Source organism: Mixophyes fleayi, chromosome 1 (genome assembly GCF_038048845.1).
Source record: "Mixophyes fleayi isolate aMixFle1 chromosome 1, aMixFle1.hap1, whole genome shotgun sequence".
NCBI lineage: Eukaryota > Metazoa > Chordata > Amphibia > Anura > Limnodynastidae > Mixophyes > Mixophyes fleayi.
In genome coordinates this window covers 417,745,528-417,759,287 of record NC_134402.1, presented here as the reverse complement: position 1 = coordinate 417,759,287, position 13,760 = coordinate 417,745,528, and the positions used below count along the sequence as shown (strand labels likewise).

The following is a 13,760-nucleotide window of genomic DNA, read 5'->3' as shown; positions in this document are numbered from 1 at the left end:
ACGGCAGTGCACCTTTTCCACGCTTGGTTTTGGGTATCAGTCTGGTAGCTGTCCCGTAGAGCTTTTTCTCCGACACCAAATTTAATAACTAAAACTGTGACCTTCTTTAGCCACTTTATATATGTCTCCATGTCTTTATTTTAGATAATATAGTTAAGTAATGTAAAAGGTCTTGTGAGGGGGAAGAAGGGCATACACAGTGAACCATTTATAAAAGGCTTGGTCACATTAACTGCTTCTGCAAGGGCGTTTTTAGTAAGCCACAGTGCAATTCAAATCTGGTCGACTTGGCGGTAGAAAACAAATACAATTTTCAAACAGAAAGAACAGGGAATTGCGCTCTTCTCCCAATGTTTGCAAGAGCAGCATTAACATTAGGGATCCCTCCCTATAGATTGAAAATATTTGGAAACGTATGCACTCATTGACTTTTGCCGTTATTAATTAAATGAAGTGATATGTTTAGGTATGCATTGTGAAGCAGCATGTAACCCTATGTATTTTGGAGAAATCACTCTCTATGTCTATCTCCTCACCTCTCTCTTCCCCTGTCCCCTTATTAGCTCCACTTGCATTTAATCCCCTACACTGACTACCCTTTGTCCCTGTTGTCTGCCTGCCCTCCCTTTAGGATGTAAGCTCTTACCCTCCTGTCTATACACCTTTTCTTCTGCTCCATCTTCTCTGTACTAGCTCTGCTTGGAGCTTTTGGAGTCTTGGTATTATTCGTTTATTGTTCTGTACTGTTCCACCCTATATGGTCTACTGTTTGTACTGTACGGCGCTGCGGAATTCTTCTGGCACCTTATAAATAAAGGATAATAATAATAATAATAATAATAATAATAATAACAGGCGGCCCTAGGGTCGATGCAATAAAGAAAAGCGCAAATCTCCTATATCAAGTAAATCAAACCATCACAAATTAATCAGTTCACATAAATTAATTTAATTGTTATTGGATACATAAAAAAATATATAAACACATTTAAAAAATAATAAAAGTAAAAAAAATAAAAAAATAAAAATATTCCAATTGATTCCAATTAAGAACCCAGTCCTGGTAGTAATTGTTGAACTGTCAGGATTTCATATCAAGGGGCTCTGCCAATACTAAGATGCAGCTGGTATTAAGAGTGCATTTGGCACATACAGGTTATTTTTCATTTTGGACTGTGATATGATGTAGCTTAGTCTTGGAGATTATCACTTGGGAGAAAATTGCAAACTAACTTGACCTATTATCATCACCGTACACCAATTGAGGAAAAGGTTCAAAGTTTTTTATTGACCTCATTAAAATTAGACGGTGATAATAATTCCCAAATGAATCCAATTTAATTCCATGATTTACCAACTAAATGTGAAAAATTCCAAAATGGATGAATATTATTTGTATTTACTTGAGAGGGCTTATTAAGTGGTAAGCATTAAATTGTACAAATACTTTTTGTAATAAAGGTAGAATAGCAATACAGAGTTCTATAGTAGTTTAACCTTAGTTCTACAGTGAACAGATGTGTTATCTATACCAAATGGTTTGTCTGCATTAGATAAGCAGACAAAGCAAAGTCCTTTGTTCTCTATATAACTGTTCTGTTTACTAATACTTCTTTGTATTTGCGGTGTTACTTTCTAAAGAGCGCTAGGGATCAATTCCCAAAGCACGTGTATTGTAAATGTATGTCAATAACAAATTAAGGCAGACAATGCCATTGATACTTCTAGACACAAACTGTCCACTGCACCCACAGAAGGTGACTCACTTCTTAGCATGTGCTGTTAAGCGCATGAATTTGCTATTGATATGGAAGTACTTGCCTTAATGTACTACAACACAAGTGTGCTTTTGCTTTCTTTCTTTAAAGATAGCCTAGGTACAGGATGTTTCAAAAACATTTTTTGCACAACATCATTTTTTTTCTGTTGATCTAACCCCATCTTCCCCATCAATCAAAAGGTCATCAACCATCACTTTTTTTTATCACTATTATGTGAATTGATTGAGTCTAGCTTATCGCCACCAGAATTACAATGACAAATTTTCTGGCTAGCTGATTCGTCATTGTATTCATCATTAGTGGCACTGGAAGACAATGCAAGAGAAGTAATAATATCATCACCCACATCATTGCACCAAGGAAAGCTGTATTGGAGGGGGCGGTGCCAACACTCTGTAAACTAGTGATATCAAGGGGTAATTTCTAGGAAGAAAACTGTAAACTATCTAAACCATTATCATGACAACCATTCACAATTTCAACATCTGTTTTCTTATCTTGATCCAAATGTAAGATAACTCTCTTCCCCCTCTTGATTTGCCTCCTTCTCAACATCATCAGTATAATTTTCTTCAGAATCAAAAACTTGCCTAAGTTCTCTAAAACTGAACAATTGTATGTCCTTGGTTGCCAATGCTGTTAACCTTTTAAAAGTATGACAGGTGTGGTTTGAACTGGGGGGCAGATGCCCTCCTGCCCCTAGCCCAGCCTGCCCCCAAGGGGGAAAAAATAATTATAAGTGCTAGTAATATTATGTCTGATACAGGACCAGAATGTGTGAATTTCAGCTGCCCTACTACAGCTGTGCTGCAGCTGTACCTGTGCTATTCTGAACTGGAAGTACTGATATATTACAGCATGCTGTACACACAGTCTGATTGTACCAGTGACTGATGATGAACCCAATCAGCAACTAATTTGTGAAACAGAATTTCTAAATGCAACAAGACAGAACAATCCTCACACAGTGATCAATAGGTGTGTTATACAACTACTAGCCAGTGTGATAAGCAGCAAATTAAACTGTGACACATGATCAAGATGAAAAAAGTGTGAATTTCAGCTGCCATAGCTGTTCTACAGCTGTATAATTGTGCTACCCTGAACTAGGAGTACTATATTATAATATACTGAGCATACGGTCTAAGACGAGTGCCTGAACATCAGCAATTTGTAAAAGCGACTGATCACAGGCAACCCTATGTGAACGACAATTATTTAATCAAACAGGAAAGAGTAATTTTCACAGTGAGCAAAATGTGTTAGCCACCCGCCATTGCGCAAGCAATAAAATAACCACTATCTTATATGTAAAAGTCATTGCTCTGTTTGTCTGTCCTGTTATGCATTCAGACACACCTGTACCTATTGAGATGAAACCGACGCAAGGTGGTCCAGTTGGATCCTGGACAAGTTTTAGGGGGGTTAGGGTCCCGGACGGACCTCCCATTGGTGTACGCTGGGCAGAACTTTGACCCGGGAGCCTGTTCTGAGCCTGTATTCGGACACCCCTTCACCGATTGGGATGAAACCAACAAGAGGTGGTCCAGTTGGATCCTGACCAGGTTTTACAGGTGTTAAATATGATTTTTTGTTAAGGCCTCATAAGGCCTTTGTTCAGCCATTTTATTGTAACTTGTATAGAAATATTATTTGCTAGAAGAGATTATTCATTTTTCTGTTAACTTGCAGTTTTGCAATATGTGAGCCTATGGCCTTGAAGTTGAACTAATAGGGAACACCTGAAGAATGTAACCAGTTATGAAAACAATAATGAGCTTCATATCCAGCTGGTAGTATGGGAACTGTATCCATGGTGTTGCACATAGCATATCTCCAACTCCCCTTGAGATAAGAAATAATAGGCTCATCTGTCCTTAGAAGGGGGAGAAAAGTAAACACCTCAAGAATACGTGAGAAAGTTAATCAGTAGCGCTTCTCATAAACTAGTGGTATAAACTATTGTGTGCATATGACGTAGGATTCATTTATTCAGTAGCCTATAAAAACCTGTATCTTTGTATCAATAAACTAGAGAATATTCCTTGCATACAGAACTTGGTCTGTGTCAATTCTCTCCAGCTGATTGAAGCGCTTCCAGATATACTTGACACCACAGGCTGACTTGGGTCAGAATTTTAGATTTAACAACTTGGAGGTCGCCACAGAGATTCGCTGTCCAGCAGGCTACAAGACAGACAACGGAGGTTTCCCAGCACATTGAACCCCAACATCCGCGGTCAGTAGATTTCTACTCGTTGGTCTTCCTAGTCTGGGTCACCTCATGTCTGTCTGAGGCACCTGACACGCGAATTTGTGAGTCTCAAGTATCATCTGATTAATATAATACAGTATTAACCCAATTTGTTTACTGTAATTGTATTGTTGATTAGATTTTTGAAAGATGATTGAATTTTGAGTGCATGTGTTTGTACCTATGTATGATGTATAAAGCATAAAAGTCACATAAGACATTGATCAAAGAAGCATGTAATGGAATAGAGGGATTTAGAGAGTTATTGTTTTGAACATTGAGTGAACATTTTAGACACCATCCCCAGAGGTATATCAAAGAAGGGAGATTCTGTAATCTGCCCAAATTGTGTAAGAGAGATTTCCAAAAGACCTTCGTCCCAGATACTGTCAAAGAAGCTATTTAGCACGGACATCCAGTACAAGGAGTCCACAGAACGGGACGTCCAGTGCAAGGACAACCCACAGAAACTAGATAAGAGTCCCGATTTGGACTCAACAGAATACTGTCAATACGAGTAATATAGATAGTAAACAAATGACAGCAGCTCCCTCATAGATATGATGCACAAAGACTTAAGGAAATGGGGGAGTAGAAGGTCTGCAGGGAATTTTTCAAGAAAGCGGGGATAGCCAAAGATATGTGTGGATGGAGAAACAAAGGTGTTGCAAGTGGTAATGTGACAAGAACAAAGGGGTATTGAGATCAAACCCCAAGAGATTGTTTGAGGTGGCACAGGAAAGTTAAGAGATCTGAAAAGTCGAAATATATGTGGATATGCTAAATGCATCGGAAGCTGAATAATGAATCAAGTAGGTTGTATATTATAAATGTATGTTTGATCCTGTGCAGCTGAATAAGTGAAATGTGCCCCTCCCTTATTCTGTGTAAATGATTTCAGTGTGTTGAGATAAGAAGCACACTGTTTTTTGTTTTTTGACAATGTATGTAAAATTAAAAAAATGTGTCCGGAGTGCTGATTGATGATAACATGTTGAAGCTAACTTGTATTTAGTGTAATGCTGGGACTTGTAGTTCCACAGCAGTAGGCTGGAAGATGTCAGTTAAGTTTTCTTTCTCTGTATGTGAGTTTTGTCTCCGTCTTACTGCGTGTGAGAGAGATCCGTGATAATTCACATTGTTTGTTCTCTGTCTTAGTGCTCTATAAGGGAGATGTTTGATTTACTTTAAATCACAATGTTTGTCTGTCTTGTCCGTTTTTTACAAGAGACATGTTTCAAGGTTGAAAAAGTTGTACATTCATTGCTTAATGATAAGCTTTTAAAAAAATACAAAAGAAGTTTTAAAATGTTTGGTCCGATTGCACGGACAAGATTGTAAATAATGTACATTATCACTATAACTAGTGTCAGAACAAAGCTGGCTGGGATCCAACAAGCCGTTTCTGTATTTGAACAAAATAATTTTGTTTCTGAAGTTCAGAAATATAGCTTTCTCTTTAATGAAGTTGAGAATTGTGGGAGTGAGCTTACATGCTGTTTTTATCTGTGTTAAAATGGCGCTGATGAATGTTCTCAGAAATCAGGAGGGTTTGTTATGCCTTTAAAGAAATGTTACGAGATAAAATGTCGTCTGTGAGCGAGACTTAAGTGAATATATTTTTACTTTGAACACGAAAATCACAGAATCTAGAAATATGTGTGAATATTTGGTCACGGGAGAGAGATTTTGTTGAGAAAATGTTGAATGATTTACAGACACAATGTATTGTGTCTAACGAGAGTACTCTGATTTATGAGACAGTGCTGCTTTTAAAATGGTTGAATACTTGGAACCAAGATTCCAGATTGAATGTTTCTAAACCCGGAAATTTAATTAGTGTCATTTAAAAGGGCTGTACTAAGAGATGATAAGAAAGGAGTGGCTTTGAACACTCGCCCAGGTCTCGTCACTTTGACATTCTCTATTTGTGAAATTAGGGACTGCCCCTTTGAGGAAATCAAGGCATGGAACGCATAGCGTCACAGTTAAGCTTTTAGCAGCTGTTCACTGGTTACCTGATAACAGTATACACGCATGTTACAGTTACAGTAATTCCTAGTAAATAAATGTTAATCTCTATGCAAAAGTTTTTTTTATTCACAGGTCTCCAGCTGCAAAGACCCATTAGGCAATCCAGATTGCATTGATTTAACTTCCAATGCACCATCTTTGCACCACAACAAACATAAGTATAAACTAATGAAGGATTTAAATAACGTAAACTCTTCTGAGTAATGATTACCTTGTTTTGGAAGAGATATTAGAGTTTATGTGCTATTCACATAGCAAATGCATGAACTAGGTGGTTTTTCTGTATGTGCAGAAAGCAAAAGGTTTTTATTTGTATCCTCATTACAGTTTTGAGTAAATCAGTGTTTGTAAAGACATTTACTGCCCTTATTTACTGTGCTATAATTGTCATATACTGTAAATAATTCTTTTTATTGTGGGTATGGTAATGCATTGATGGGAATTCTATATTTTTACAGAAATGAAAAAGATTTAAGACTTTAAGAGCAATTGTATGTGCTCCTGCATTAGCACTTCTGGATCATAGCAAGCCATTTATACTCTCCTCTGAGCAGAACCAAATGTTTAACCAATTTTAAGCTGAAATAACTTCAGCGCCAGCACTGGCTTTGCCAGATTATGACAAGCCTTTCACATTATTTTGTTATGAAGTCAGTGCACATGTACAAGGAGTACTGACACAAATACATGGTCGCAAGCTAAGGTCACTTGCATACTACTCTGCTTTAGTGCTTGAAAAGAGTATAGATATTGTGCTAGGACACCCAGTTACCTTAACGGTATCGTACGTTGTGACAGAAACCAAGCACAAGCAAAACATTTGTTACCGGCCAGATTTACTAAGTATGAAGATATACAGCACAAAGGACATTCCCTCCTATTGTGAAATGAGTGACATATAACACTTGCCGAGCGCACTGTGTATTTTCTTCCTCCCTTTCCTTTTTTATTAGAAGACAAAAAAAAAAAGGAAGCACAAGAGGCCCCAGAGCCTCTCATGTTCACAGATATATGTTAAGACCTTCAGACAAGGGGAATCTGAGTAAACTGTATTTTAAGTTTTTTAAAGGTCCAAGGGAGACCAGAGAGGGGAGTTCATTGATATTAGCAGGAGGAATATAGATTGCACGTTATTTTCCTTTGCTGTGCGCTGTAGATGTGTACTAGACTAGAAAGGAAAGCCAAGTTTGGAAGAACCAGACTCAGGCCCATAGTAATGTATAGATCATTATACATAATTAGAAAATTCTAATATGAAAGTTTAACCCAACCAAATAAAGAAAAGAGCAACCCATGACTACAGGGGTTTACACCCAATGCAGGAATGTGTTTGTGAGTATTATGGCCCAACACATTATTATATACACTAATAGAACTGATGATGTGGCTTATTAACAGGTTATTTAAGCTAAGTGTTTCTCTTCCAGAAGAATTAAAGTTACCACATCTGTCTTAACCGTTGTACTGTACACTCCATCTAATGAGTGTAAACTTTGTGGAACTCAGAAACCAAGAACCTTGTCCTTGGATTCCACATGCTCCTTACTGAAGCCTATCCTAATGAAGTAGCACTGCTTACTCCCAGTAACGTTACACTTAAGCAGTGCACAATGTTGAATCCTGCTGCCTTATTGCAGCAAGTTTCAAAAGATGGGAGAAGTACCTGTATATATTGGGGTTACCCTAGGGATTTGGGGGAATTCCATTCCAGCTTGAACAGAAAGAAAGGAAAAAAAAAAAAAAATGCAAACAAAATTTTTCTGAACATGATTGCATAGAACTAATGAAACTAGAATCTCTGGTTTTATCTCACATTAAAGATAAACCATTACCAGATGCAGACATCACTCTTTTTGTAGATGGTTCACACTATCACATAGATCCTGTCCCGTATACAGGGTGTGCTGTAACCACACACACAGAAATAGTGATACAACAGACTCTACCGAGTCACATGTCAGCACAAGAAGCTGAACTAAAGGCCCTGACACTTGCATGCATATATGCAAAAGGACAAAGAGTAAATATTTACACTGATTCAAGTTATGCATTTGTAATTGCGCATGATTATGGCCCTGTATGGAAAAGTAGGGACCTTATGGGTTCAGCAAGCAAACCAGTCAATATGATGAACATACCAGGGCACTGTTCACTGCATTCCAGCTGTCCTCCAAACAGTGATGAAGGTGAAGACACACACAGAGATACTACCCCCGAAGCTAAGTGAAATAGACCAGGCCGCACGAGAAGCCGCCATAGCCCCAGTACCCCAAGGGGAGTCTATTTACATGGTGACCCCCTGACCCCTGTTTGACCAGAGCACACTCCAACTTATGGAAAGACAAGCAACAGAAAATAAGAAAAAGACTTGGGCAATACATGGAGCACTAGAAGTGCAAGGAGTGGTGTAAAGGTCAGCGTTTGTGTCTGCCAAAAGTAGTTTATCCCATTATGGCCAATATAGCACACGAGAAAGTGCATCTGGGAAAAGATGCTATGGTTGTACTCACTAGCAGCTTATGGATAGTACCAGGGTTCGCCCAAGCAGCACAGTCATTAGTGGCAGAATGCCTAGTCTGTGCACAAAGTAACCCGAGTAAGTCTGTCCTATGGAAAAGCACACCCCAGACATAATATCCCTATAAGAGGATACAGATAGACTTTATAACTTCCCAAATGCTCGGGCTTTGAGAATGTGCTTGTCTGTGTCAACTTCTTTAGTCACTGGCTGGAGACATGGCTGTATAGAAAAGCAAATGCTAAAGCATTAGCCAAGAAAATTGCGAATGAGGTAATCTGATGATATGGTGTACCAGAGGTCATTGTAAGTGACAGAGGGATACACTTTACGGGGCAAGGATTCCAGAAACTATCACACCCCCTACAGATCCCAAAGTTCAGGATGTATGGAGCGCCTTAATGGTACACTGAAATTGAAAATGCAGAAAATAATGGCTGAAACAGGTCTGCCATGGATCTCATGTTTACCTGCACTCAGTAAAAAATACTGCTAGGAAAGACACAGGTTTAACACCATATGAGATATTGTTTGGCACAGCAAACAGAACAGGCTGTTATTTTCCATAGCAACTACACCATGTATATAGTGATTTGTTGAATTATGTTGCCTTATTATAGAAACAACTAACTGAAATACATGGTCAAATATTCTCCTCCATTGCAAACCCTAATTTTGATACAGGTACCCATAAACTGCACCCTGGGGGGCTGGGTGGTCGTGAGAAAGCACATCAGGAGAAGTCTTGAACCCAGATACAAGGGTCCTTATCAAGTCCTGTTGACGACTCCCATGGCAGTGAAAGTACAGTAAAGAGACACCTGGATTCACGCATAACACTGCAAAGTCTTCAAATCAGGGGAGTCTTGTTCTGATAAATAGAAATGACTGTCTCATTGTATTGATATGTCTTGCCAGAATAATTGTGACTGAAGTAGGGATTAAGGCCTCCCTAACCCAGTATGAAACAGACAGTTAAGTGACATATTGCCTATGCCACTGTGAGAAACATATGGGAAGGAGTGCTCAACAATTTGCACTCATAGTAGAGTAAACTCTGAAAATGTCTTTGTGCAGATGCATAACCTCATTGGTAAAGTTGTCAGTAATGATTCATGTTGGATATTGGAAATATTGGCATTAGTAGCAAATGGTTTTGCAATCCTGTTGATCGTATAGGTGATAATGAAACTAAATATATGGCTGATTAAGAAGTTACTGACACTTGATTGTTGTCTCTCCAAAAAGGGAACCACTGAAAATCCCGAACCTCTGATGATCACAGAAATTACTTCTGAAACCTGACCAGACTATGAGTGTCATGAATTATTTGGACTAGCAAAGCCAAAGAACTGCAGAGTTTGCAACAAGAAACTACTAAAGATTGAACAAAGGACATGCAAGGCCTGCAGAACTACTATAGACTCATTAACTATCTTTTAAGAAACCATCTTTTAAGAAACCATCTTCTAAGAAACCATCTTTTCTAGACATGGACATTTGCCAAAATGCATCTCCTCATAAATCAAGTTAGGACAGGGAGGATCACAGGCTTATTAGTGGGGGATGAGTTGACAGATTCCTAAGGGGACCAACTCTATGCATGTGGCCTCCTACATGTGTATAAGTACCTGCTTATTAAGAATGTGGTTCTATAGATAGGATTAGGTAGGTAGGAGGAGAAAGGGTCGAAAATTGAATAAAAGATGGGAAATGTTAAATATGATTTTTTGTTAAGGCCTCATAAGGCCTTTGTTCAGCCATTTTATTGTAACTTGTATAGAAATATTATTTGCTAGAAGAGATTATTCATTTTTCTGTTAACTTGCAGTTTTGCAATATGTGAGCCTATGGCCTTGAAGTTGAACTAATAGGGAACACCTGAAGAATGTAACCAGTTATGAAAACAATAATGAGCTTCATATCCAGCTGGTAGTATGGGAACTGTATCCATGGTGTTGCACATAGCATATCTCCAACTCCCCTTGAGATAAGAAATAATAGGCTCATCTGTCCTTAGAAGGGGGAGAAAAGTAAACACCTCAAGAATACGTGAGAAAGTTAATCAATAGCGCTTCTCATAAACTAGTGGTATAAACTATTGTGTGCATATGACGTAGGATTCATTTATTCAGTAGCCTATAAAAACCTGTATCTTTGTATCAATAAACTAGAGAATATTCCTTGCATACAGAACTTGGTCTGTGTCAATTCTCTCCAGCTGATTGAAGCGCTTCCAGATATACTTGACACCACAGGCTGACTTGGGTCAGAATTTTAGATTTAACAACTGCGTTAGGGTGCCAGTCGAATCTCCTGTTGGTGTATGCTGGGCAGAACTTTGAACTGTTCTGAGCCTTCCACGGGATGGATTTGGGCGAAAACTTCACAGACTGGTAACATTAGATCCCAGAAGACATACTAGGTGGTTGAGGTCCCGGTCGGACCTCCCGTTGCTGTTCATTGGGCAGAACTTTGATCCTGGGAGAGTGTTAGGGGCCTTCCACTGGATGGATTTGGATGACATTTAATATAAAAACAAAACAACACTGGGCAGCCACCTCATGGGTGTGTTAGAAGAGCTGCTTAAGGTTGACACTTACATTCAACTAATTGATAATTTAATAACTTGAAGATTTAAACCCGCAACGCTGGGTACTTCAGCTAATTAGTAATATTAACTGTTCTACACCAAATCACGATCACTTCTATGATTTTAAGTTGCTTTATTTATTTTTCTTACAATCATTTGCTATGCTTTTATTACCTCTACTCCTACCCCAATTACACCAAAGAGCAGAATTATTTTACTGCCATCAACTCAGCTCTGTTTATAAACTATCATTTCTGCAAAATACAAAGTTTTTATTGTTATATTATGAATGTTTTGGTGTTTTCTTTTGGTAATACTCATTAATAATATAAACTCTATCTACATTTGATACAGTCCATTACTTAAGCCTCCCATTGTATCCCAATCTTCAGCTTGGGAGCTACAGCCTGCCATATTTCTGAGTTTAGTCCCAAGTCCCTGACATGGATAAGTAAATGAACAGCTTCTCTTTCTTATTTTTTCATTCCCAGTCTTGATGACATGTTTTATTGGTGCTCTAACCTCAAACATTTTCTCTATTCCAACCGGACCAAGGAGAGGGCCATACCCAGGCCGATGTCTATTAATTTTTACTGCCCACAACTATACCCAGGTTTATATTAACCCAGCCCCACAATTCTTAACCTGTCAATTTGTTCAATCTTGTTGCCAATTTTTATAGAAACTGGTCAACATTGAAATCACAGGTCAGTGATAGAACGGTGATATGTGATAGAACGGTGATATGTGATAGAACGGTGATATGTGATAGAACGGTGATATGTGATAGAACGCTCCTTCACAGAGTTTCCATAGCAACTGCTGATTCTCAACTTTGCTTTATTCTGCTGAACCCTATAGAGATTAAAGCTGCCACTGACTGCTCCTCATTGCCGCTTATTGCTGGGCTGTCCGTCGTAAACTAACTTGCGTCAAACAAAGATCAGTAGTGAAGCAACAAGTAAGGTTTAATATCTAGATGCGGCTTGTATTCATTGAAATAAATTCCTTACAACTCAATATGATGAGATTAATATGCAGCACTCTGCAACTGCAGAGGACATTTACAGGGCAACAACAATGTAATCTGATAATTTACAACATACCAGGCACAACTGCCAGCAGTCTGTTACATGTCTTGCGATCAGTTTAATCCAATTCATCACGCAAGATTATGAAACTAAACGTTACCAGATTGGTTGGTGCTCGATGGGCTAGATTTACTAAAAGGTGGTGTGGTAAAACCGTCAATTTTCTGCAATTTTAAAACCACTGGATTTACTAAAAGCCCAAACTGCCATTAAAACAGCCAGCATTGACTTTTCAAAAACCACACTCCCTTGTGTGTGCCCATCTATACTACTCTGTTATACACTCAATGCATCCTGTAAATATTGTAATTTGTATTTGTGTTTCTATGCAGTTGGTCTAGATCAGTGTTTCATAAACCCAGTCCTCATAGCCCCCTAACAGTGCAGGTTTTCCATATCTCCTTGCTGGAGCACAGGTGTATTCATTACTGACTGACACATTGTAACAGATCCACAGGTGGTCCTAATTATAATGTGTCAGTCAGTAATGAGGACACCTGTGCTCCAGCAAGGAGATATGGAAAACCTGCACTGTTAGGGGGCTATGAGGACTGAGTTTGGGAAACACTGGTTTAGATGCATGGCATTTTAGCCAGTGTTTAATATATCTACAGTGAAAAACAAACTGTGAATTTCTAGAACAAAAATGCTAAAAACAGTAAAGTGTTGTTAAAATATAAAAAAATGCATCATTCTAGACTGTAGCTCATTTCAATAATTAGCTCTCATAGATAAAGGTATTGGTGTATTATCTTGTGTATATGATATTATAGATTGATGAGTAATGTTATCAGTGTTACATTACATTAAAGGAAGTGCTCTGTCTGTGTAGCAGCACCAGTCATGGTCCTTACTAAATTGTATCCTTGTTAAAATGAAATGTCCTTGATGGTCTTTGCAGTTGAAATAAAGTTATATTTTCTGTCTGGAATTAAAGGGTACCTGTTACCTACACACATCAGAGCTGAACCAATAGTCAGAAGAACACAGGCTATCAATTCTCTAGGAACCAGTACCTGGTGAATATTGGTCATGAAGAGCCTCAGTGAGGTCCTACATCTTAGTAAATTTTATTTTAAATTAAAAAGAAAAAAATAACAAAACAGTAGTTGTGTTACCAGAGCCAGATAAAGACCATGGGGTATATTTAGTTAACTGTGGGTTTGAAAAAGTGGAGATGTTGCCTATAGCAACCAATCAGATTCTAGCTATCATTTATTTAGTACATTCTACAAAATGACAGCTAGAATCTGATTGGTTGTTATAGGCAACATCTCCACTTTTTCTAAATACACATTTTAGTAAATATACCCCCCTTTGTGGCACTATGCAACATACTGTTCCCCCTTCCAATTCTCCAAAAAAATCCAAAACATAAAAACAAGTTATGGTGATCTGGGCCCGACAGTGCCCACCAGGCCCTATGTTGAAGCCTAGGTTGGCTAATGGATGATCCATCCAGCTTTGTGTGTTACACCATTTACACAGT

The 13,760-nt window shown here is 38.3% G+C and overlaps 1 protein-coding gene and 1 long non-coding RNA gene across 3 annotated transcripts in view; one reads left to right on the top strand and one right to left on the bottom strand.

The window, feature by feature from the left end:
• The window catches only part of LOC142099605 (3',5'-cyclic-AMP phosphodiesterase 4D-like), a 609,556-nt gene that overhangs the window by 182,393 nt on the left and 413,403 nt on the right, over positions 1-13,760 (bottom strand). The gene's annotated exons all lie outside the window — the stretch shown is intronic.
• LOC142099581 (uncharacterized) lies at positions 4,867-10,783 on the top strand. The gene is made up of 2 exons (XR_012678577.1): positions 4,867-6,772; positions 7,483-10,783. It is a non-coding gene; the product is annotated as an uncharacterized LOC142099581 (long non-coding RNA).